Genomic DNA, 23,539 nt, shown 5'->3' with positions numbered 1-23,539 from the left:
CCCACCCATCCTAGCCTAATACAAAATACTTCCAGCCTACGTTCTTCCTCTATTGATTTCTTAAAGATAAATGTTTGCACTCTATTTACCTTGTAATCTAAACTAATCTCATTTATTACTTGGTAGGAGTATACACACATATCATCTTTCAAACATCATCTGTTGCAGTGTTGTGAGTCTTAGGAGGTGGAAAGGAAAAAAGAGAGAAAATACGGAAAATATGAAATGAGATCACGACATCCTGCTGTAGTCTGAGGGAAGAAACAGCTCTCAGACCTGTAAGTCCTATTGCAACACAGAAAAAACAAAACAACCGTGTCTTGCCTTCAACATATTTTATAAGCGCTTTCCAAATTTGTCTTCAGCTGCGCCAGTTCTGACAATAACCTGCACCAGTTCTGACAATAACCTGCACAGCTGGAGGGGGCTGGGAAGAAAGGTCGCGTTTGCCTCACGAAGGAACGCCTACACTCCCCGTTTCCCGCCCTCGGGCACAGGAACACTGCCGCTTGGGTCCAGCAGCCTTTTTACATAACAGAGGCCACAGCGGAGGAGGTCTAATCTTGAAAAACGGTGAGACATCCTGCCCTTTCCGATGGACACTAAGCTGCGAGCGAGGGAGCCTCACAGGTCTGAAACAGCGGCTCCAGGAGCGCAGCCCCAGGCCGGGCTCCCCCTCAGCGCGGGACAGCCCCGAGCCCCGCCCCCAGCCCCGCTCCTCAGCGACTCCGGCTCCCCGGGCTGGGGGCGCCCCCGCGCTGGGACATGGCACCTCATCCCCCTAAGCGGCTCCTGCACCGCAGTCCCCCCCCGCCCCGCCCCGCCATGCCCCAGAGGAGGAAAAGCTTCCCCCGTACTCACAGCTCCCCGCCAGCCCTACGCCTCCTCTCAGCGTTCTGTTAGCAACTGCCACCGTTGCTAACCAGACCCTTCCACTTCCGGGGGCTGCGGGGCCCCGCTGCCCGCCGGGAGCTGTAGTTCGGGGAGGGGCCCAGCGCTGCCCCCGTGCTACGCGCGGGACTACGGCCTATTTTCGCCACCTGCTTCCCGCGCCGTGGGGTCTGCCGGGGGTCGTAGTTGCCCTGGGAGCGGCGGGCCAGGCTGGTGCCGGCGGGAGCTGCTCGGGGCGGCTGGCTGTCTGAGGCGGCACCATGAAGAGGAGAGCAGGGGAGCGGGAGAAAGAATTGAAGGTACCTCCGCTTTGCTTCCTGCTCCCCTTCAGCCCTGAGGAGCGTGCCCATGGCGAGCCCCCTTGCCCGCGGCTGCTGCACGGCGTGTGGGGCTGCAAGGGGCGGAGCGAGCCCACCCGGGCTCCGGCAGCTCCAGTGCTGGAGCGGGGGGCCCGTGTGAGGGAGCTCTGAGCCCGCCGTGAAGTTGGTTGTGACGGGAAAGTAGCCCAAGCCTCGAGCTCTCGGCCGCGGCTGTCGCCTCCTGCGCCGCCCGAAGGGCCGCTGCTGGGCGCTGGCTGCGGGCGTCCCGTCCCCGCCGCTGTGCAGCGCTCCTAGGCCGGGGCCCTTCCCGGGTGCGGCCGGGGCCGAGGGCCCTGCCCTCGGCTTGACGGCCGCTGTGGTTTAGAGTATCCGTGCGCGCAGCGGTCCGCGGTGCCCGAGGGGACGTGCCCGACGAGGGGTTGCGAGGCCGATGCGGCAGCCCTGGGGCGGCTGAGTGCTGCACGGAGCCCTGGGGCCAGGCTGGCGTAGCGGTGGGGCTCTAATTAACCTGGAGATCTTAGGCTCCCCTCCTTAAAGGGAGAGAGGAGCCTGGTGCAGCTTTAGCAGGAGCTAGTAATAAAGGGTTTTACCATCTGGGTGAGATATTCCAATTTGAAAGGGAGTTCTGTGGTGTTACATAAGAAAAATTATACAAGTAAATAGATGCTTGTTAAAACATTCTCAGTGAGATGATGCATTATGTAACTGCACTTTTATTTTCAAATTTAAAAGCAGTCTTACTCGACACCAAGCCTAACCTAAATAAACTTTTTAAAGTCTCTTATAGCACCCTAGCTTTATAATGTTTTTTACTTGGTAATGTGTTTGGATGCGATGCTGTTACATGCTTACATTGAAGATGTAATTGTACTGTTTGTGCAAGCAGACAGCATTGCTGAATGTTTTGCTGTTTCAGGTGCCTTTGAAGGGCTTGTTTCTACCACATTGTACAAGACTTGACTGCAACTCTTGGTGGTTGTTGTACTTCTGCTGATTTTGTTTATGAAATAGTAGTATAGAGAAGCAGTAAATTACTTGTTTGAAAGCTGGTTTTAGTGATGTGAATGGAAAGAAGGCTAATTCTGTTACAAATTTAGAAAAAGCTTTCTAAGATGGTAATGTGGTTCACATAACATACTAGTGAGGGAATTGCTGTTAATTTACTATTTAACATTAAAACTTATTTCACTATAGGGGCAGGGAAAAGGTCTGACCTAAGTTTGCAACTAAATATTTTAATAGAAAAATAACTTTAAAGCCTGTTTGCGGTAGTGACATTTTTAACAACTTTTTAAGACAACCTGGTCATTTTGTAATTAGTCTTTCTGCTATCCCTTATTGCTGAAGGATGGTAACTTCAGTGTTTAGTTTGTGTTCCGCTCTTTCTACATGTGTGAAAACACATGCAGATGTAAGCAGTCCCATCCAATCTAATGTAATTATATTGCAGAAAAAAAAAAAAAAGGAGCCCGTACCTTTATTTAGCCTGTACATTTATGCTACCCATCCAAAGGCTTTTGTCTTTGCAATCTCTCTCAAGCATATTTGGGAATCATTTGCGTTAGGAGAATAGTTGCCATTGATAAGATAATCATTCGAGGATACGTGAGATGGAGTAAGAGTATGGAACTGAACTACACTGGCAAAGCCTGTAGGAGGACAAGGCACTTGAAGAGGTATCAGAGGAGTATAAGAAAAACTCAAGGAACCTAGAGTCAAAGACACACCTAGATGTTGTGGGTGCACAAAGAAGGATGAAAACGAATAAGAGGTCCTTGTAGAGAATTTAAAGGTGTGAATACTTATAGGATGCCTTAGGCGAATGTTTTGAGTTGGGTGCTACATGAGAGAAGCCTTCAGTATGTCGAAAGTGAAACAGAAGGACCCTGTAGAACATCTAGCAATAAAGGATGCCAAATAAAAAGAGAGCAATGGGAAGAGGAGGGGTTACAAGAAGAAATATATGCTTTCTTTTCACGGGAGCATCTTCATACTGGTATTATTTTATACAACTTTATTAGAAATGTAGTCTTCAGGCCTCTGGCACTATGCCAATTCACCCTTCAGTCCCTCGGTTGAACCATTGTTTGCTACTGTTGTTCACCTAAGAAATGCTGAAGGCAAAGGAAGTGTGTATTTATTGTAGTAGTTCTGCCAAGACTTCCATTTAGGTCCTGATCAAAATATTTCATAGCAAATCAAATATTAGTGAGGTTAACCCGACCACTTCTGGAGAGTAAGATTTATGAGGCCTGCTAATGAGAGGGAAGTGATTGGATAGAGAAGCTGGTTTGGATTATGTGTCTCCTGACAATATCCGTGTCCTGGAGAATTAAATCCTGAATAAAAGTTCTTAGTTTGCTATAATTGTGTACGGTTAAGTGCTGTCTATCAGAAACTTGGTGATTGGCTTTTGCTTAGTAATTATGAAGTATGTTTCTTAGAGAGAACAGCTTATCATATCTCAAATTTTCATGTGTATAGCAAGTTTTGATTTATGCTGTTATAGAAGAATGTTTCTGTTCCGAGTACCTGTGGTAGAAATTCTTTAGAGAAAATAATTTTTTATCATAAAGCAATTTCCACTTTGCAGATCGCTCAACTGGGTTGCGTAAGATTGAGTGTAGCAGAAATTAAATTGTTTGTGCTAGTTCTTGGTGTTCCAAGCCCAAGAGAAGGAAGGACACAAATTCATTCCTGGGAAGAAGGTCTGAAAAAAGTTGGGAAACAATAGCCAGAAGTTAATTACTTGGCTGTCTTAAACACCATGTTGGGGATGCTAGTGTCTTGTGGAATATTTCTCTGAGTCTTGAGTGGACAGCAAAACATGATGATTCTGTTTCTAAAGACATTTTTGGAGATGTTGCACGCCATTGACTTCTCTGGTCTTCCCTATAGCAAACATTACTTCTGTGTGTAAAAACAGAGCTGTTAGAGCAGATGTTGCTCGTTAGCTGGACAGACATTTTAATGAAACAGTCCATTGGGGGTGCGTTTCATTTGTTTGTGTTTGTTTTAACTTAGAATTCAGTTTTAATTAGTACAGTTTGTAGTTATCTTGATTATTTTTTCTTTATATTGTTGGTCAGTGTTTTGGTAAATTTTTTTTTGCTGGGTGAAAGAAAGATACCACATAAAGTAAAACCAAACATAAACCTCTTATTTGGTAAACTACACAGGCTATTTTCTCCTTTCAAGCTTGGGAGAAAAGCTGTTTTGCTTTTGGAATTATTATTATCTTAATTAATATCCCCAAGTTAGTTAAAGTTAATCTTTAATGTAAGACTGTTCTCAAGATTTACTTACTCAAAATTGTTTTAAAGTAAGTTTCAGCGTGACAGATGCCAAGTTATAGTAACTACCTTTATATTCTTCCTCTTGCCACTCTTTGCATATTAAGACCCTGTGTCATTACTGTGAGAAAGCTAAGACGCTCAGTTAGACTGGAGTATTATTTTCATTTAAAAGGATTACATTGACGGGTCTTTGGAATAGACTGCTAAGCCCAGTTCACAATTACCTTATGTAGCTGTTTATGCTAATTCACATTACTGTGAAACCAGAACTGACTACAGAGAATCTATTCCACAGACATTGCTGTTACGTTTGTACAGCTCCCAGCACAGCTGGGACCCCAATCCAGTAAAGTTATTGCTATACAAATAATAAATGCATCAATATGCACGTATCTGAATATTCACAAGGGCTTTTACAAAGATATTCATGTGCAAGTTCGCGTTTGTGAGACACGTTAGACAAAGTGGCAAGGAAATATAAAGCTTTAAATAACACAAAGCTTTGTGTGCGTTATTTAAAAGGAGGAAAAGGGAATATACAGTGTTTTGGCTGAGATTTCGGTGAAAGTCGTCTTTCCTGCATCATCCTCATTTTTGCTGTCTGGAAAATAGTATGTATATACGAGATAAAATAAGTTGCTTCAACGTATTAATACTTGGCGGGGGGGGGGAATAGGCAAGTATTTTCAGAGTACTTAAGAGCAGGGGAAGGATTTTAGGATTAATGCTGAAAAATGTCACCCATACCATGCAATGAAGTATGCAAACTTTAACATTGTCTTCTCATAGTTTGTTCAAATACTATGTTAATTCTGTTTCCTGTTATTGTTCTGCCTCTTAAGATATAAAACCCAAAAAAATTTCTATTTGGCAGATCAAATAGGTTCTTTTAGAAGTTGTATTGAAGAAAATTAAAGTTAATGAAACTGCTTAGATGCAGTTAAATAAGCTTCTTGTCATGTTGTATTTCTGCTTAGGTAAATGGTGTGCCGGTTTTAGCAGAATCAGCAGCCAGTATGCCAGTAGCAATTTTTGTGGTAATCGCATTATTGGCCCTTCCCATTATTAATGAGACAATAATTAAGAAATAGTGTTGATAGTCAAATAACACATGACTTGTGTATTGGAAATGGTCAGGTAGAAGCCTTGCATATGCAGAATAAAATACAAGAAAGAATGAGTAGCAAATGTTCCTTGCTTTTAAATTCATCACATTCCTGCTGCTTAAATTGCCTCAGCTGCTAATGCTGGAACCATTACAGTAATGGACTCAGCAAATGAAGGAGAACCAAGACATACACACTTTATTACTGGAGGGGTAATTTTCTCTTCATCTGTAATAGCAGCAGTGCCTGGTATTGATCAGACCATCAAGATACTAATCCTCTGTAAAATTACTTGTTATAACTGAAAATGTGTTAATCCAAATCAGTCTGTGTCCTGACTTTCTACTTACTATTGAATACAGACTATTAGATGGTTTATTTTTTGTGATTTAAAGCCTTTATATTGATAATAGTAGGAGCTTCCTTTGCAAGAGCGCGTGCTTAATCTTAGCTATGGCCCAAGGTTGTCTTTTTGTTTTAACTAGAACATCACCCACTTAATTAAGAAGTGCGTGTCTGGCTTGCTGCTCTGAATTATATTGGTACTTTAGGCTCTGCAGATTTATTAAACATGTTGTTTTACATTCAGTCTCTTGTTTTTGCTGCAAATAAGAACAGATCTATGCTTCACACATTAGAATCTTGTACGTTCTTGGAGCTAAGGATGTGAAGAGCATGGGTACTGAAAACACTTAATTCATGTTTTGTTGATTGTGGCCTGGAAGGCTATTGTGTATGAGAGTAATGCAATAAGTCAAATGCCAGGGGTCTAAAGGTCTTCAGTTTACTTTGATCCTAGTGATCCATGCATGAGACAGTGGTATGGGAGCTGTGCGTGTTCCATATCCGAATATGCATTCTTGGGAAGGCTTCTCCTTTTTTTCTTTTTTTCTCTCCCCCCTGCCCATGCCTCCAATTCAGCCTCGTCTACTTTTTCAGTCTTGTATGCTAAGATTGTAAGTTCATGTCTGTTACTTGTATAGCCTCTAGCCAACTAAAATTTTGGCTTGGTTGCATGCCTCAAGTGTAATAGTTGCTACGGGTACACAATACCTCGTAGGACATGGCTGCATGAAATGGTTCCATTAACCCTGACCTTTCATTAGGCTTACTAATATGGGCTCTTACCGCATGACAGCCATTGGTATCTTGCCAGCTTATGGGGGGCAAGAAATGTCCTAGAAGTGGGACGAGATGCAGAACTGGTTGCTTATTTTAAGACTCTGGTGGTGTTCCATGCATTTTAGGATATTTTTGTTATTGTCACAGCATCAATTAGATTTTTGCTTTGGCAAAATGAGCAGCATGTTTATTCACCTAGTTACCCTTCTGCTTGCCTTTTTTTTTTTTTTTTTGTCAGAATTTAACTGATTCAACTTGTGTCATTTAGAGAGACTTCGTGTTTCCTAAAAGGTATTGCAGTACCAGTATCTTTACAGGGATTTTGATTCCTTGTCTGCCTCAGAACACTAAATTTTTCCCTCCTAATAAAGAGTGTGAAAGAGCATATTTTGCTTCCTTAACTCCAATTTCCCTGTTGAACAGCCTCTTTACTATAGTTTTCCAGACAGCAGACTAGAAATGCGTACAGCAAAGTATCTTTTGTGATGATGTGGTCATTTGAAGGAGTTCACTTATTCAGCTGAAAGCTATGCTGCCAAATGTAAGATGAACTTTAAAGTTTTCTGTGTCTTGGTAAATTTGCAGCTAAACTGTTAGTAAACATGAGTGTGTTCTCAAACAGCAACACTAAGACAAAGAAAACAATCAGTTACAAATCCAGTGTTAGAAGTGGAGTGTAAAAAAATGTGATGGTAGTTGTTTACATTCTTTTCGAAATATTTCTATAACTTGTGGCATTCAGGAAAAATAAATTTACTCCAAAAAACAAGGGAAAGTATGTTGTGGATATCCTTCCTGTTTTCTGTAGAAAATAAAACTTCAGTTGGATTGAATTTTTGGTTTTGAATGAACATCTTTCTGAAGAGAAATCTTTTGGAAGTTGTTAGCAGGTGATTCAATTTCAGAAAGCTAGATAGTCTCAGCTGTAGGTCACACATACCTTGTTGTCTTTGGATTCTGAACTTAGCTTATAATCTTAGAAGTTTCAGATGGAAATCGGCATTTTTGAAATGAAGCTATAGTGAAATGTCCTTGCTGGAGGTGCAGTACTGGGCCTACTTTCGCTTTTATTTATAGACTTTGGAAAACATTTAATGAATAATTATTATACTTTTCCCTTTTACAGCAGGCAGGATTCAGTTTCACCTGACCCAGGTTAGTGAAAACTAGACAGGCCAAATGGTGAATGCCTAAAGCTCAGTTCTCCTCCCAGTGCAATTGATGAGCAAACTTATGCAGCCTTCAGCTGAAGCAGGATTGGGCTGTCATGCTTTTGATAATTCATCAGTTTAAGTTATTTAATTAACCTTTAATGACCAAAAGCATCCAAAATATCAGATGATCCCTTCAATTGAGACTAAAAAGTGTATTACATATTCTTTTAGTTTCACTAGTGAACTGCAAAACATGGTTATGAATATTTATTGGCATTTAAAGTATGGGACAGATTAAACATATCTTTGAAGCCTTCTGGGTAGAAAAATGATAGTTCTGTAATTTCAAAATACTATTTTTTAGGTACTGGAGTCTTACTATGGGAGGAAACTGCTTTACCTTGTTTAGCTTAACAGGTTTTTGCCTTTGTACATGTGCTACACCACTTTCTAGAAGAATTACATCTTTATGTCCTAGAACTTGTTCAGTTTCATTTTGCCCTTTTATCTGCTGCTCATCCCACCGTTTTTATTTAAGACTGTAAAGTTACTTTAGTGAAACTGCTATTGTCACCTTTGCCCTTAGCTAATCAAATAGTTTACCTTGAGGGAAGCATTTATCTCCCACTTCCATTATTATTATTTTCGTAGCTGTAAAGATACATATTTTATGTCTCCAGAAGGCTGTAACAGTGAAACGAGGTATTGATCTGCTGTATTTGGCAATTTCTTTCCACCTTGCCATCGATATCATGTCAGCCTCTGTCTGTACTGTGGTTGACCTCACAAATAGCTCTTTATGTTCCCATTGGATTCAAATGATATACTATGCTCAAAACTAAATCAATGAATGATTATAAAGTTTTTGGTATTATTTCATAACCCCCAGGCAACTGGTACTTCATGCAGTGAATACTTTAAAAGGTGCCTGATTAAAATATGTTGCTGACTCTGTCCTAAGGTTTAACATTGTATTGAAATCAAACATCCTGTAATACTAAATTCCAGGCCTGATTTGCCTATTTCTTGCAGATACTAAAATTACTGAAGCTTCTGCCTGTAATTCACCGGAGAGACACTGGTCTATAATGACAAAAGATTGTACGTGAAGCAAAACCTCCCACTTCTGATGCATACTGTGTCTTCTGAGTGCAAAAATTTCATGCACTGAATCTTGCTAGTGAAAGATCACGCATGTTACACTGTACATGCTTTCAGAGGAAAAAAAGGAGGTAAAGATCAGATAAGGTTTTTGCTCTAAAAAGTGAGCAGCAGGTTTAAGCAACTCTGAGATTGGAAAACATTGCTATTACTGCTCTGTAGCATCGTACACTTTACATATACTTTTAATAGTTTAACTGGTAAAATTCATGTTCAAATACACATTTAATAGATTTTTCTTTTTTTTTTAAAAAAAAAAACAAAACAAAAACAAACAACCCTCTCAATAGAAATAGGTAGGCTTTTCACAAGCATTTAAAGGACTTTAGAAGCCAAAGCCTATTGATATTGAATGTACCCTTGAGTTGGACAAGAAGCTTTTAAAAATCTGTTGTCTCAAAGCAGTAGGCCTCTTGAAACATACCTCTGTATTTGGAAAGGACTGGCTGAAGATTGCATACAAAAGGATAGATTTATTCAAATTAGTTAGACAAAAGCTTGTAGAGCTGGAAACAATTTGTATTTGGCTGTATTCCTTTCTGATTTTCTTCTACATTTGCTTTTAACATAAATGATGTCATTGCAGCAGGTAATGATGCTCTTGTGCTAAGGAAATTCTTCATTGTCTGGTATCTAATTCATATCATGGCAAACAATGGTAAAATATGGTGGATGTGTATGTACCTAATCACAGAATGAAACTAGAACAAATCATTGAATCCAAAGAACCTATGTAGGAGAAAGTTATTTGGGGCCTTCATCATGAACAGTGCATGTAAACAACAGTGAAATGACCATCTTTCTGGGTTGGAAACCTTATTTAGAGTCAGAGTTTAGATAGAAATTTCTACTAAACTTTTTTAAAGAAAATGAGCATTTGTCAAATGTAACACTTCTGCAAGACATTTTTGCCAAAAAACATGGAAAGGTGTTTCAGTGAGATGGAGTAGGGTATTTCAATTATTTATTCTGAGACTACATAACTGTTTTTGTAAGCCTGGAGTTTTTCTGAAATTTAGAAGAAAAAATTTTTATGTACTGCAGCTAATAGGAAACTCAAAAAAATCCATGTCTGTCTTCTATCCAGGTAGGAGCCAAAAGGTAATTTTTACTAAATTTGTTATTTCAGATTTCATTCCCCGCTTTCCAGCCATTCACTTGTCAATCCTTTAGAGTAAAGTGGGTTGGATGAATTGTGTGGCTCCTTGCATGTTTGGTAATAGGGAACAGAAACTCGTTTGTTTTGTTTTGTTTTTTTTTTACTGTGATGTAGGCAGTTATCTTTTATGGATGTCCGGTGTTCTGTTTTTGCCTCTGGCATGCAAAATGTAAAGAGTGTACCGTATTTGTTGTTTTGTTTCTTTTTGAACTTCACAGAGATGGTGGTAGTTGAACTTTTCAAGAGGAAGGGTGCGGGGACAAACGTTAGTTTGCATAGACTTCTCCCATTCCTTAAACCAGAAGCTATTAAGCTGCTGCATTGTCAAGCTTGGAAGCCTTCTGGTGTGCAGTGCCTTTCATTTCTTGAACTTTTATCACTGGTGTCTGAAAAGTAGTCCTGTGATGTGGTCATATGGACACTATCAATCTTGCTTCAATGGAAGGTGTTTATGGAAAGCATTTATACATGGACAAAAATGAGTTAAAAGCAGATTATGGGTCCTGCCAATGTTTTGATTTCCTAGCCTTATATTTCCCTTTAAAAGACTTTTATTTGTGTTAGTAAAAATCATATTCCTGGGGTCCTTTCTCTTCAGTTTTGCTTGAATATGTCATGGAGAATTTATGTATATTTGGGAATAGAGCTATTTTGTATTCTGTATTATATCTATCTATATGATATACTGCACATTTCTTAGCTAACAGTATCCAAGAGGTAATGTATCAGGAGATCTAACACACGATTTGGTTCTTTGTTTTGTCTTTCCTGTGACTGTAATTGCCTTCTCCCTGTGTTTGTTTTTTTTTTTTTTTTAAAAAATAAAATGAAAAAAATTTAAAAACCTTAGTTGTTCTTCTGGGTTTCTTTGCATTATTAGTGTTTTCAAATTCTCAAGTTACGTTCCATGAGCTTTTCTGCAGTATTGTTGCAAATAAGAGTTGAAACTTGTATGAAATTTCCTGACTCGAGGAACTGATACTTTAGAAAACTTCCCATGATCGCTGGACTGTTGCAAGTTGTGGATCTTGATAACAGTATATAATAGAGTTCTTAGTGGTGTTCTAGCCTATAAACTGCAGATATTGGTCATCCTTCCCTGAACTGTTTTAAAAATGTCTTATATTTGTATTATACATTGTACTTACCTTTGGCTCCTTAGTGTATCTTCTCATCTCATATTATTCATAAGTTTATCCTCACAAAACATCTCTTTAGTAGGGAGGTATTTTTCTCTCTTTTACAAATGGAAATTAAAATGCAGAGAAACTTTAACTTTCTCCTTATCACAAGGAAATTGATCGTGTATGATAGACATCAGATACACTGCTTATGTTCCTTGTGACCGAGTGGTGTGTGTTCCCTTGAGGCCAAGAAGGCCAACGACATCCTGGGTTGCATTAAGAAGAGTGTGGCCAGCAGGTCAAGGGAGGTCATCCTCCCCCTCTACTCTGCCCTAGTAAGGCCACATCTGGAGTACTGTGTCCAGTTCTGGGCCCCCCAGTTCAAGAGGGAGACGGAACTGTTGGAGAGAGTCCAGCAGAGGGCTGCTAAGATGATGAGGGGGCTGGAGCATCTCTCCTATGAGGAAAGGCTGAGAGACCTGGGGCTCTTTAGCCTGGAATAGAGAAGACTGAAAGGGCACCTTATCAATGCTTAGAAACACCTAAAGGAGTCAAGAGGATGGGGCCAGGCCCTTTTCAGTGGTGCCCAGTGACAAGACAAGGGGCAATGGGCACAAACTGGAGCACAGGAAGCTGAGGGTGACAGAGCACTGGAACAGGCTGCCTAGGGAAGTTGTGGAGTCTCCTTCTCTGGAGATATTCAGAACCTGCCTGGACGCAGTCCTATGCAACCTGCTCTAGGCTAACCTGCTTTGGCGGGGGAGTTGGACCAGATGATCTCCAGAGGTCCCTTCCAACTCCTAGCATTTTGTGATTCTGTGCAGTAAGTCCAGTTCATTTGGACAGGGAAACATATCTGAAATGTTTTGTGTGTGCACTGTGTGTAGCTCATGATGAAAGAATCACGAAGTACAGTAGCATTGTGTATTTCAACAATGAAGAGTGAAGTCAGGACACAGAGAATATAAGATCTGGAAATGTCAAACAAATACAGAAGTGCTTCTGAATTGATTTGGACCTCATTATAAGATGGAAAAGAGGAAGCAACTGGGGAAAAAGGATGTGTAACCAAGCAAGTCCTCTAACAGTTAAAGCATGATTTTTTTCTGGATCCTGCCCTTGTAGAGTGTAAAAGACATTGATGAGCTTTCCCCAAATTTATAATTTCTTCTACAGATCGGACCCCCTTGCCTGTGTAGAAAAGCCTTGAAATTTGTCCTTCAGTCCAAAATAAATTGAATTATGATTATATGCTTCTGGCTTCCTGAAGGCCATTCACTGTGATCAGGACAGTAGGTTGGTTGTTATCTATGATTTTAACTGTTGATTGTATGACTTGTGCAGTAGAACATATGAATATAGTTCCTGCCTTAAAGAGTTTGTGCTTTGTATGTGTCTCTGTGTACGTAACAGATAAGTGGTTTTATGATTCATGATCCAAACATATTCTTCATAAATAATAACAATTCCTTTTCTCTTTAGTTTGCAAAGCACAATTTGTGAGTAGGGTCTTTAATGTGCCAGTGTCATGACAGAAATTGGTACAAAGCAGTAATGTCACAAGTGGGATGATACCAGTGACCCAGGAGAAAGAAACAAGCACTTTGCATGTTGATCTGTTTTGTTAAAGGGCAGTATTTGGCCCTGTAAGTGCAGGAGAGATGGACTGTTCATGAAGAGGGCATAAAGAGCTAACCCATATGATCCTTTGTCAGCCTGATGAAATTTAGTGTCAAGCTTTTATTCATATGAAAGATGAGCAGCATCACTGTTTATCTAATAAAAAAAAAGTATTTCTATTTTTCCTGAAGTCTTTTATATGTTAATAGAGCAAATGTGAATATGATCACATAATTTAAATGCGTAAGTAAAAAATATATATCTTCACTGGCAATGGGTTAAAAATAAGATGTATACGTTTTATGCAAAATAATGCAATTTCATTGTTAATCATGCTGTTCAAGCCATAACTCCACACAAAACAGTGCTTTTAAACAAACAGAAAATACTGTTATTGTACCATTTATAACAGAAATGCTTAGGATATTTAGAGACCGATGCAAAGTATTTATTTGCATGTTTTAATGTATGCTCCTATTGCAATATTAATATACAAATGCAGCAATAAAATTCAAGGTTATTTTATTAGCACTAATTATAAGGTGTTAGGCTCTGCTTCTTAATACTGGAAGAAACCCCAGTATTTAGAAAAAGAGGTACAACAGGTGTAATTTTGCATGCCATTACAAGAAAATCAAAGAATTTCTTGTTAAATAATTGAACTTCTCTTAAATATTTAAGAAAGAGAAGGGAAAAAGTTTAAATGTCTTTCTCCTCGCCCTTCCTACCCTGCCAGATCTAGCTTGCTTAAAACAACTGCTGTGAGTTCTGTTTAACATTATACTTTGCATGCATTTGTGATCTGAAATAAAAAAAAAAAAAGTCAAATTTGAGAGAGACAGTTTGAATGGCATGCTGTCAGTTTGGCTCTTCATGAATTGGCAGTGGTCTCATTTAGGACCTTCAAATATGTGTCTGCCTGGACAGAATGAGAACATTTTGCATGTTCTTCAGAAGACAACCACTCCTTGCTGCCTCACAGTATTCAGTGGTGCATGACAGTTGCCCTTCATTGCTGTCGTCTTCGAACTTAACCTTTGACCGTCCACTTAGTTGCTGTGCAACGGTTGGAGCAGGCCAAGATGTTCATGAATGACGGGCATTGGCCTGCAACGTGCTTGTCATTATTTGACTGTCAAAAGTAGCCTGCCATTGGGCTCCATCAAGGTTTGAAACCTATGTGCAGCAGTCCATGTTACTTAACTTCCAAGACTGTTGACAGAATGATCAAATGTGCATAAAAAATGTGTGATGAATACATCTTTGATCATAATATAGGGAGATATTTTTTGTGTGTGCTAAATGTATTCATATGACTTTCACAGGGCCAAGAGGTTGAATCTGCTGCCATGGTAAAAAGTGAACTGTTGTCTCCTGTGGTCCAAGTTTCAAATAGCACAATTTAGATTTGAACAGCTCTGCCAGTTAAGCTCTCGGCTTTGTCTTGCGTATCCTATCAGCTTTTCAGCCAGCAGTATAAGCAGTGAGATACTAGACTGGTGGTGCCTGAGGTTAGCTGTCAAACTGGAATGTTATTTTGGATCTTGCTGTAATGTAATAGTCTAGAAGGAGGTCAGGCTGTGTGATTTGTAAAGCAGTTGCGTGAACTTAAAATGACTGAAATGTTGTTTATTTCAGGTACTTTTTTTTCCTTCTGAAAGAGTTGAAGAGAAGGTAGAATTTATCATAAAAAAGTAAGAAACCTAAGGCAATGTAAAATGGTAACTTTTCTCTCAAGTACAGAATACAGTGCATAAAAGAGCATCAAAATTCAATATGAAGAGACTGTAAGGCTGAAATTCACTAAGTAATAAATGCTTGACACTGAAAATATTTGACAGACATGTTTGTATCTTCTGGTAATGAGTACTGAAGACGTTTGGGGCTGAACCTCATACTTAATTTAATGAATGGGAATTGTACCCCTGGGTTAATTGGGAACATAGGCTTGGTGTGTAGGTAGATCAATTAGGCAAACTATCATATATTGACGAATACTTTGAATTGCTTCATGCTTGGAAGAGTCATATCCTGCTTCAGTGTAATATTCACTATTCACTTGGGCAGAAGCCATCTGTACCTGCAATTTCTTTTACTGGATTTCAAACATGTCATTTTCTTCTCTCAAAATATCCCAGTTCCTTTGCAATTGAAATGGTGTATCAAAATGACATCACAAAATATAAGTATTGGCTTTAAAAAAAATGGAGATTCACTACAGCTTGTTCATAATGACTTCTATCCAAAGCATAAAAATAGCATTATCTTGCTAACTGGCTATATATTTTTTTTTAATTCGTGTTTCAAAACATCTTTGTGCTAATTTACTAAAAACAGTAAAATCATAGAAAGTGTTTAGTAGTTAAATTGCTTAGAAACAAAAAGAGTGTTATTTTCATGATGTTTTTGCCCTCTGTGTTTTCTGAACTAGTTTTATTTTTTTTCTGCTTACAATGTCATTTGCAAGAGACCTCAGTTCAGGTGCACTGATCTAAAAAAAAATAGATTGTGTTATGGAGATCTCTTGGTCTTTAGTTTTCGTGCTCTTAATCTTAAATGCTGTTGCTGTTTAATAACTGTCTAACTCTTTGATTTCAGTCTTTGGTAGTGCATTAATATGTGCCTGGTCTAGAATGGAGTATAAAGTGCGTGCGTTTAGATGTGTGTTTGCATACATATATGTATATATGCATGCCATAAATGTGCAAAATTGTTTGGCAAATAAAGTGGTCTGTTATTAGATGTTAAAATCATGTTCTTCTAAACACTTTATTCTGGTCACGAAGTAGCTGTTACTAAGTTTTGATTTACATTTCCCTCTTCTTGAGTAATGTATACCTACGCAATATGTTTTGGTGAATGAGGACTGAATTTTTTTAAGTATATGTGCAAATATGCAATCTAAAGTGCATTTAAGTATACAAATAAATAATAAGCACTTGAACAATGATCTGTTGTGTTTGTTGATACAGTTTCTGAACTCAGAACTACTTTCTTGGCCTCCAAGGTTTAAAAAAATGTTACCAAAATGAATAGCAAAATTGACCAGACTGTTTTCGAACTAAAGGAATGTTGTTATCCATTTCAGAAATATCTTGCTCTTACTCTTACTGTACAAATCATGATTTAATTTCTAGTGGGAGTTAACAATGCCATTTATAGTTGTGTTCCTGGGAAAAAAAAAGTTTAGAATCTTTAAGCACGAATCTAATATTTTACTTAAAGTATGGAATACCTGTTCTTCTTCTAACCAGAGGCTGCTCCTTTGCTTATTTTGAAGTAACATTTTACACTTATGTGCAGAAGAAACTGAGCATCATTACGCAGTTTATTGCAAGTGTGTTCATATTTTCATCCTTTTCCAAATAGAAAAAGTCATTTTGTGAATGCTGTCCAGTCTGTGTAATAACCAAGCAGTTCGTGTTGATGTTCTTGCTTTTGCCCTGCAGATCTCTTTAACATCTCACTGTTTTAAAAGGATGTGGAGAAACCAGTTTATTAATATAAAATCCAAGAAAAAGTAAGTTCTCATGTACAAATGGTTATGTATTAACAATTAGGAGGTGGTGTGTTTTCCCGTTGTCTTGAAAGAGGTAAGGAACGTTGCTGTAACAGTGTTTTTCAACTTTCTTTAGACATTACTATCAAATGTTTGAAAGTGAAAACACGGTAGTTAAGTGTCACTATTTGTTTTGTTTTCTGAATTAAGAGTATCCTGACTTGAGGCAAAATGTTTTAATCAAGCAAAGAAACTTCTGAAGTTGTTTTCAAGATGGCAGGAGGTATACATGTGCTTTTTATTTCAACTTCCAGAGGTGTTCAAAAACTGCATACCCGTACTTGAGAGGTTAAACATCCATGATCCTCTCTGGTTTTGTAGGAGAAAAATAAATCCTGTTACCCAAAATGAGAGGTAGCTACCTTACGGGAAGTGCTTTGCTGTCACCTATGCTCTCTGCAGTACAAATATCAGCTTGTCACAAAGGTTGAGACCTTTGTAGTGCATTCTTTCAGGGTACAAATCTGTCTGTCTTCTGGCTTTAGTGCAATAGCAGTGAAATATCTCTATTAGGTAAAATAGAGGTTAAGGCACCTTAAGGGCACTGAATTCTTATCTCTTTTTACTAGCAGTGGTGTCAACATGTACTAAAATGTGATGACCTACTCTCCTCTTTGATAAAAAGGAAAATGACCTGTCTACTGTGGATGGTGATAGTTGCCTGGGGCACATTATATTGTCACCTTCTTTAGTATTGGTGTATAGAAAACATAAAAAGGCCAGGATAATTCTGTTTACCATAGAAATATTTGACTTTTTTTAGCTAGTGATAAAATATACTCGGGGTAGAAAGAAGGAACTAGTTTGTGCTACTAAACAAGGTTGTAAAGAAATGCAGATTCTTTATTGTGTGAGCCCTTGGTATCACAGGACACATGATACGTATCAAGAGATTCCTTCTGACTGCTTCAGATACTCAAGGTTCAAGTTCTGCATTTAACCCTGTTTTCTACTTGTCTGTGGCCTTTTGGTACACAAAAAGCTGACATCTCTTGAGTCATGTCTTGAAATTCCAATGTACTGTGCGACTTAGTTAGTTATGCACTTAGGTAGTACAAGAAACAATATTTCTTATATTCTGGAAGTAATTGGTGTCCTATTCAAGACCTTTTCTTTGTAGTATTCTGAAGTATTTCTAGTTTTATAACTATTAGTTTAGCAGTCACTATGGTTAGTCATTTACTAACTGTGAGTGCTGAAATATGTAAATAACTTTGAGAGTTGATTTAAACTGTAGAGCTGGAATATCTCAAACTGTTAAATGTACTTGAAGGTATTAGTAATATTTCTGTGGCATTCTGTACATTATATGAAGATGCTCTTCATGCTGATCAGAAACTGTGCCTAAGGATGAAGGTAAGGTTTCTGTTATGCTCTTTATCAGCCTTTAAGAATAGGGTGTGTTTCAACATTCATTCACACTTTGCAAGATGGTGATGAAATGCAGAAGATGCTTCTTGTGCGAGGTCCTTGCATAATAATTTTGTCTTTGGTTTGAAAGCTCAAAGATTTCTTTCTGAGATATGATGAAACAGGACCATAAGCAAGATTTGTTTACAGCATCCTCTTCTAAGAGAAGTGCAGTAGCTTTTAACAGTGCTTTACTGAGAGCTTTATGGGCCTGAATCAGTCACTTGTATAATTTATTCCTCCTCAGTTAAAAAAGCCTGAGAATGAATCAGTAGTTTGTTGAAGTAATGAAAATTTGTAAAGCTACCATTTTTAACTTCTGCAAGTGGAAAAATAAATGATGAATTTAAGATCTGGCCCCTTCAATGAGCTAATTTGGTGCTTGCGGACTAGTGGTCAAATAAAAAAAAGTTTTGTTGTTACAGGAATGAGACTCCAAGGGATAGGAAATTGACTTCCTATTGCCAAACTGATATTTTTTGTTTTTACACTAAAGTCTATGGCTAAATGTGCATTTTTTTTTTTTGAGTGAAGTGAAGCTATGATATCCATAAGAGAAAGTGAAAAAGTGAAAAGCATAAAAAGCATAAGGCTTAGTTTCTGCTGTTTTCAAATGAAACTCATTAAACTATTTGTATCCTAAAGCTGTAACTATTCCTAAGGAAGGTGCAAATCTGTTGGTGTTGGGTTGAATTACTGTAGAATAAGATGAAACTAGAAAAACCAACATTAACTCATTTAAATCAGATCAGTGCGGCGTATCTTGTTAGATCCTGAAAATTCTGGCATTACATTCTTCTTCCAAAGCCTAAACAATTTAGCTTTTGTTTTCTCTAATTGTGTAGAAAAAAATTTTTAAAGCAGGAAAAAAGGAGGTAGCTGTCAGACCATCCTGAAAAAGGACTTCAGGCAGACAATTCTTTTCAACTTGTTGAAGTGGTACTCATGCTGGGACAATTTTGCCTCCAAAGTCTGCAGTTTCCTTAAGTTTGATGCTATGCCATGGTATCAAGTGCTATAAAGTTGGCTTCTGCTTGAAATAATTTTGAGTGTGATGAGCTGATGAATTAAATCAAGTTTTGATTTAGTGAGCGATGAAGGAATAAAATAAAAACTCAGCAAATAGGGACTCACTGGAAGGTGGTAAAATATTAAGGCAACGTGATATTTTTGGGGGAAGAATAAATAAGCAGAAAAGTGACACAAAATTGAATGATGGAGAATTAATAAAATGTGAATTAAAAAGCCAGGCACCTAGTGGATTTCAGTGTAATATCCTAGCATTTATTTCACTGGAATGTAATCGGTGACTGTTATGTGAACTATATATGAATGAATTTATATGTGTGTTTTGCTGTTTAAAAGATTTACTGTCACTTTCTGAAAAGGCGCTATTACTGTGAGGACATATGACAGGCTAAGAGTATCCAAGTCTTGTACTAAAGTGTCTGGAGAGAGTAGGTTGTGACAGCTATGCCAAACAGAGTACGAGGAACAAGTCTTTTGCAGACCCAGCAACCTGATCAGGAGAACACTTTGCTCCTCTCCTCATTTCCCTTATCTGAAGTGATACTGGATCTGAATTTTAGAAAAAGAAGGTTGTGGTTATGTTCTTTTTTTAATATTCAAATAAATTCAGGTGAGGTTGTTTGGCAGTGGAAGTGCATCAAATATTTTTAAAGGCAAGTAATTTTTTCACTTGGGCATGTGCTAATTCTTGTTTTGTGAAAAGTAGTGAGCAAGAGTAGTTAAATGACACTGAAAATGAAGCTTTTTTTAAAGTATGGAATGTTAACATAGCTACAATTACAAAAAAAAAAAAATCCGAACAAATATGTGGGGAGAACACGTGGCCTGCTCCTGCATAAGTACCTGCTGGGACTTGGCCGTCTAGTCCTTTAGAGAGGTACCTGGCTGAAAAAGTCTGAACTACTCTGTCAGAGGAGAGAATGTTTTGGACTTCTTCACTTATTTTCAGATCTCCTTTGCATGTCGAATCTTCTCTACTCTTGTGACCCTGGGCCTAATCTTCTGTCCTTTCTAATTTAGCTTTGGAATTCTTCAATAATTCCAGATTTCATCTGCTTGTGTAAAATGGCAGAACTTTGCATGCATAATGAAGGCTCGGTGACTTCTTGACAGTGCCAGTGGCATGATTAATTCCCATGCATAATATATTCAGTCATCCTGTGCATATGCAGTGACAATATAAGCAAAGGGGAATGAAGGATCCCCATGGATGATGTCCGGGAGAGAGCTCTTGTCTTGCTGTCAAATATGTTTGCCTCTCCCCAACTCCCCATAGATCTCTTTCTCCTCGGGCTCTATGCCAATTGCAGCATCTTCCCCATCTGGTCAGTATCATGAAGCTGGACCACACCTCAACCTCTTTCATCTCTAGCTGGAAAGTTTATGGTAAAGAGACAGAAAATGCAAGATAGATGGCATTTTCCTAAGGAGCCCTCATATAATAGTCCCTGGTGTTTGCTGCATTGAATCTTTTTCCTGTTAATAAATTAGCACTGTTTACAGAAAATTATACCTGATGTTTTGACTGCAGCGATTTTGTATCGGATGACTTAGTGCCTCAAATGCCAAATATTAGGGCTTTTATTGTGATTATTCTTAGAAATGAGCCAGACTTTTCTTGGCTAACATTGTAGTGTTACTCAGTCGTTTTTGTAACATGCCATGTAGTTTTTTTGTGCTTCTACAGATACTTTCTAGGCATTATTACATATACAGTAGGAAAAATGTTAAGATATTGGAGGTAATTAAAAGATTTTTTTTTTAAACTAAGCCCCCCCAAACTCTCAAACTGGAAAATTTCCTCAGTCGCTTTTTTGACATAAGCAGTTGCTCTTGCAGGCTCTAAACTGGGATCACGTGGTGTCTGTAAATGTTAACAAGAAGCCTTAGAGAACTTCTACTGACAAGGCAGCATAACTTCATGACATTATGCTGGCAAAACTGTGTATGTCACATTTGTAGCTACATATGTGGAAAGGTATAGTACATTTTTCTAGCTGTAGTTTTTAGGCAGGTATAGTGATTTGATATCATGCTGCACATATTTCTGTATCATAATAAACAAAATATTTGTCTCAAAATTAATAAATCAAGTAGGTTTTGCAGCTGTGTTTTAGACAGTAACTGGGTAAAGTATAATCTGAATTCTGGCTGGTTACCAATGTTTATCGGTGATGAAGAATTACATAATTAGTCTGTGTTTCTGTAATCAGAGCATTTACACAAAGGATATATTGTTACAGTTGTCGTTTTAGTTCTGATTATTACTCACTATGTCTATTGCAATTTTCTCATTTACAGCTGTTACTGAGCTCCATGTGTAATAGATGGAATTACTTTGTCCACCATTTATTTTATGAATAGCCTACAGAAACATTAATGTTAATGATATTATCCACTTAATGTACACAACAGTTCATAATATGGATAGATGAATAATGTGTTGCACTGTTTAAATTTTATTGGAAAGAGATAAATGGATCTAGTGCGTTTTTGTTGGTAAACGCAGTGTTAAAGTTATCTGGTGGATTTAAAAAAAGTCAGTTCTAAGCAAAGTGATTGCAACTACTCTGTTATCTAATATATGAATAAAATAACTTAGACTTAAAACTGGTGGGTTTTTTTCTTTTGAACTAAGAGGAAAATTTCCTTTTTAACAGAAGTGGGAGTATCAGCTGTTCAAGTTATCTTTTTAAAAAAAGGGATGTATTCTGCTAATAAAGGGAATTGAGTGGGAAAACTTTAGCAGTTTGGTTTCTTTGCCCAGTAGCAAGACCATGTACAAGATACGTATCTTGCGTTAAACATAGATAAACTGAATTTACCAGTCTGGTAAATACGACATACAGCTTTGCTTAAATAGGAAAAATAGCAGCCTGTATAGGGAGCAAAGTAAGGCCTGGTCCAATGTACTGTCCCTTCTCAATTGAGGAATTTTGACAGATTCTTATTTTGTCTCATTTTTCACCACCTACATATACAGATTTGAGGAGTTTGCACAGCAGTGCTGATTCTTTCACAGTTGTTGGGTTACCTCTAATTGTTTGCTTTTCTCTCACCGCTGCTTATTCATGGTTTTAGGATTGTGTACTTCAAGATGAGAGAGAGACTGGACTGCCCCTCTAAAGCAGCAATTGAAGATTTCCATAGGGAAATAGATGCGATTGTAAAATTCTGTTTTATGTTTGGATTGTTTAGTTGCCATTATTACTCGAGGAAGATGGTAAATAAGCAGCTTTGGGCCTCCCCCTGTTTAAATATAGGATTTGTCCATTTGCCTCCCGCCTTTGATTCACCTTTTGTTTTGTTTTCTAAGAGTAAAAAAATATTTGTGTGTTATTGAAGGAGAAGTTACTTCTGCTTCTGATGAATCCCTTGCAGCAGAAGGTAGGCATTAATCTATTTTTGGCTACGTGGAAATGACTTTTAGGCAGTCAGCTTCCTAGTTCTTCTTGTTCTTTATCTGTTCTTTTGGCTTAGATCAGCGTAGAAAGGCTTGGTTTCGTAAGCCTTAGAGGCAAATCATCGTTTTTTTGTTTTCCTTTTCTAGTTTTGCATAATTCTGACTGTATGAAGGAGAAACTCCTTACCCTGTTTCTGATTAAATAGGACTTCTGTAAGTTGACTCTTAAGTTACTGTTTTTGAAAATGTTGTATTACAGGTGGTTAAGGGTATGCTTTGGTTTCATGAGCATGCATTGGAGTATTAATTCAGTACATAGAAGAACCATAATTAATAACCACAATTGAGGCTATTTTTTCGGAATAGATAGGCATTTAAACAGAAAATCTTAAATTAATGTTATGTGAAAGTTACGCTGTTTGAGTCAGAGAAAATGAAGTTCAGGTTTCTGACAGTGGTATTTAAATGTGCAATGTAAGAATAGCAGTTCTGATATCTTCCTTCCTGTGTTAAGACAGGTTTGATAGGTAGAGGTAATATGTATTAGAACAACTTGTGAGGTTATAAAAGTTAGACAAGGCTCAAGAAGGGCTTGTGTGCCCTAAAGCTAGTCTGACTTTGCCTAGTGATTATGGGTGATCTTATAAACGACGAACCTACAGCTATCACCTTGCCTCCAACTGTCATGGCTACCACAGTACTGAGTTATTCTGGGTTAGTTCCCCCACCTCCCCCAGTGTGTACTTTATAAGAAAGAAGCTGTGCTGTACAGAACATTTAGTCTTTGTTGCTGAAGTTGCACGATTCATCTATTGTTTAACTCCACAGATGTCAAAAGAACTCTGAGAGATGTTTGGCATATTCAGTCCTAAATTTTTAATGTACTTTTTAATTAAATTTTTAACTATGTGATAAATGGTTTAACTGAGTGTGTACAGGAATCTGTCTATATGCTTATGTGCATCTAGTGGATTTGTCTAATGAGTAAAATACAGACCCAGTCTTCTTGCCATAAAAGAGGTATGTCTTCGTAGTTGTGTATTCACAAATTTCTTAACATTACCAATACTTCGTCAATTTAAACTCTGTCCTCTCTGGGCTACATTGTGATGCAGGGATTCATAATGAGCAGTGATCTACTAGAATTTTAGAACCATGAGAAGACTTTGGAGCTCTGTCTGGTAT

The 23,539-nt window shown here is 38.2% G+C and overlaps 1 protein-coding gene across 1 annotated transcript in view; it reads left to right on the top strand.

The window, feature by feature from the left end:
* Positions 1 to 1,174: 1,174 nt before the first annotated feature.
* FTO (FTO alpha-ketoglutarate dependent dioxygenase) overlaps positions 1,175 to 23,539 on the top strand; it is a 250,072-nt gene continuing 227,707 nt past the window's right edge. Inside the window, exon 1 of the mRNA XM_086468789.1 lies at positions 1,175 to 1,190. The gene's annotated coding sequence lies outside the window, so the exon portion shown is untranslated. The remainder of the gene's footprint in view (positions 1,191 to 23,539) is intronic.

This window comes from Leptosomus discolor, chromosome 8 (assembly GCF_034619465.1).
Source record: "Leptosomus discolor isolate bLepDis1 chromosome 8, bLepDis1.hap2, whole genome shotgun sequence".
In the NCBI taxonomy this organism is placed as follows: Eukaryota; Metazoa; Chordata; class Aves; order Leptosomiformes; family Leptosomidae; genus Leptosomus; species Leptosomus discolor.
Note: the sequence above shows the minus strand (reverse complement) of the source record. Positions and strands in the feature narration are given on the sequence as shown.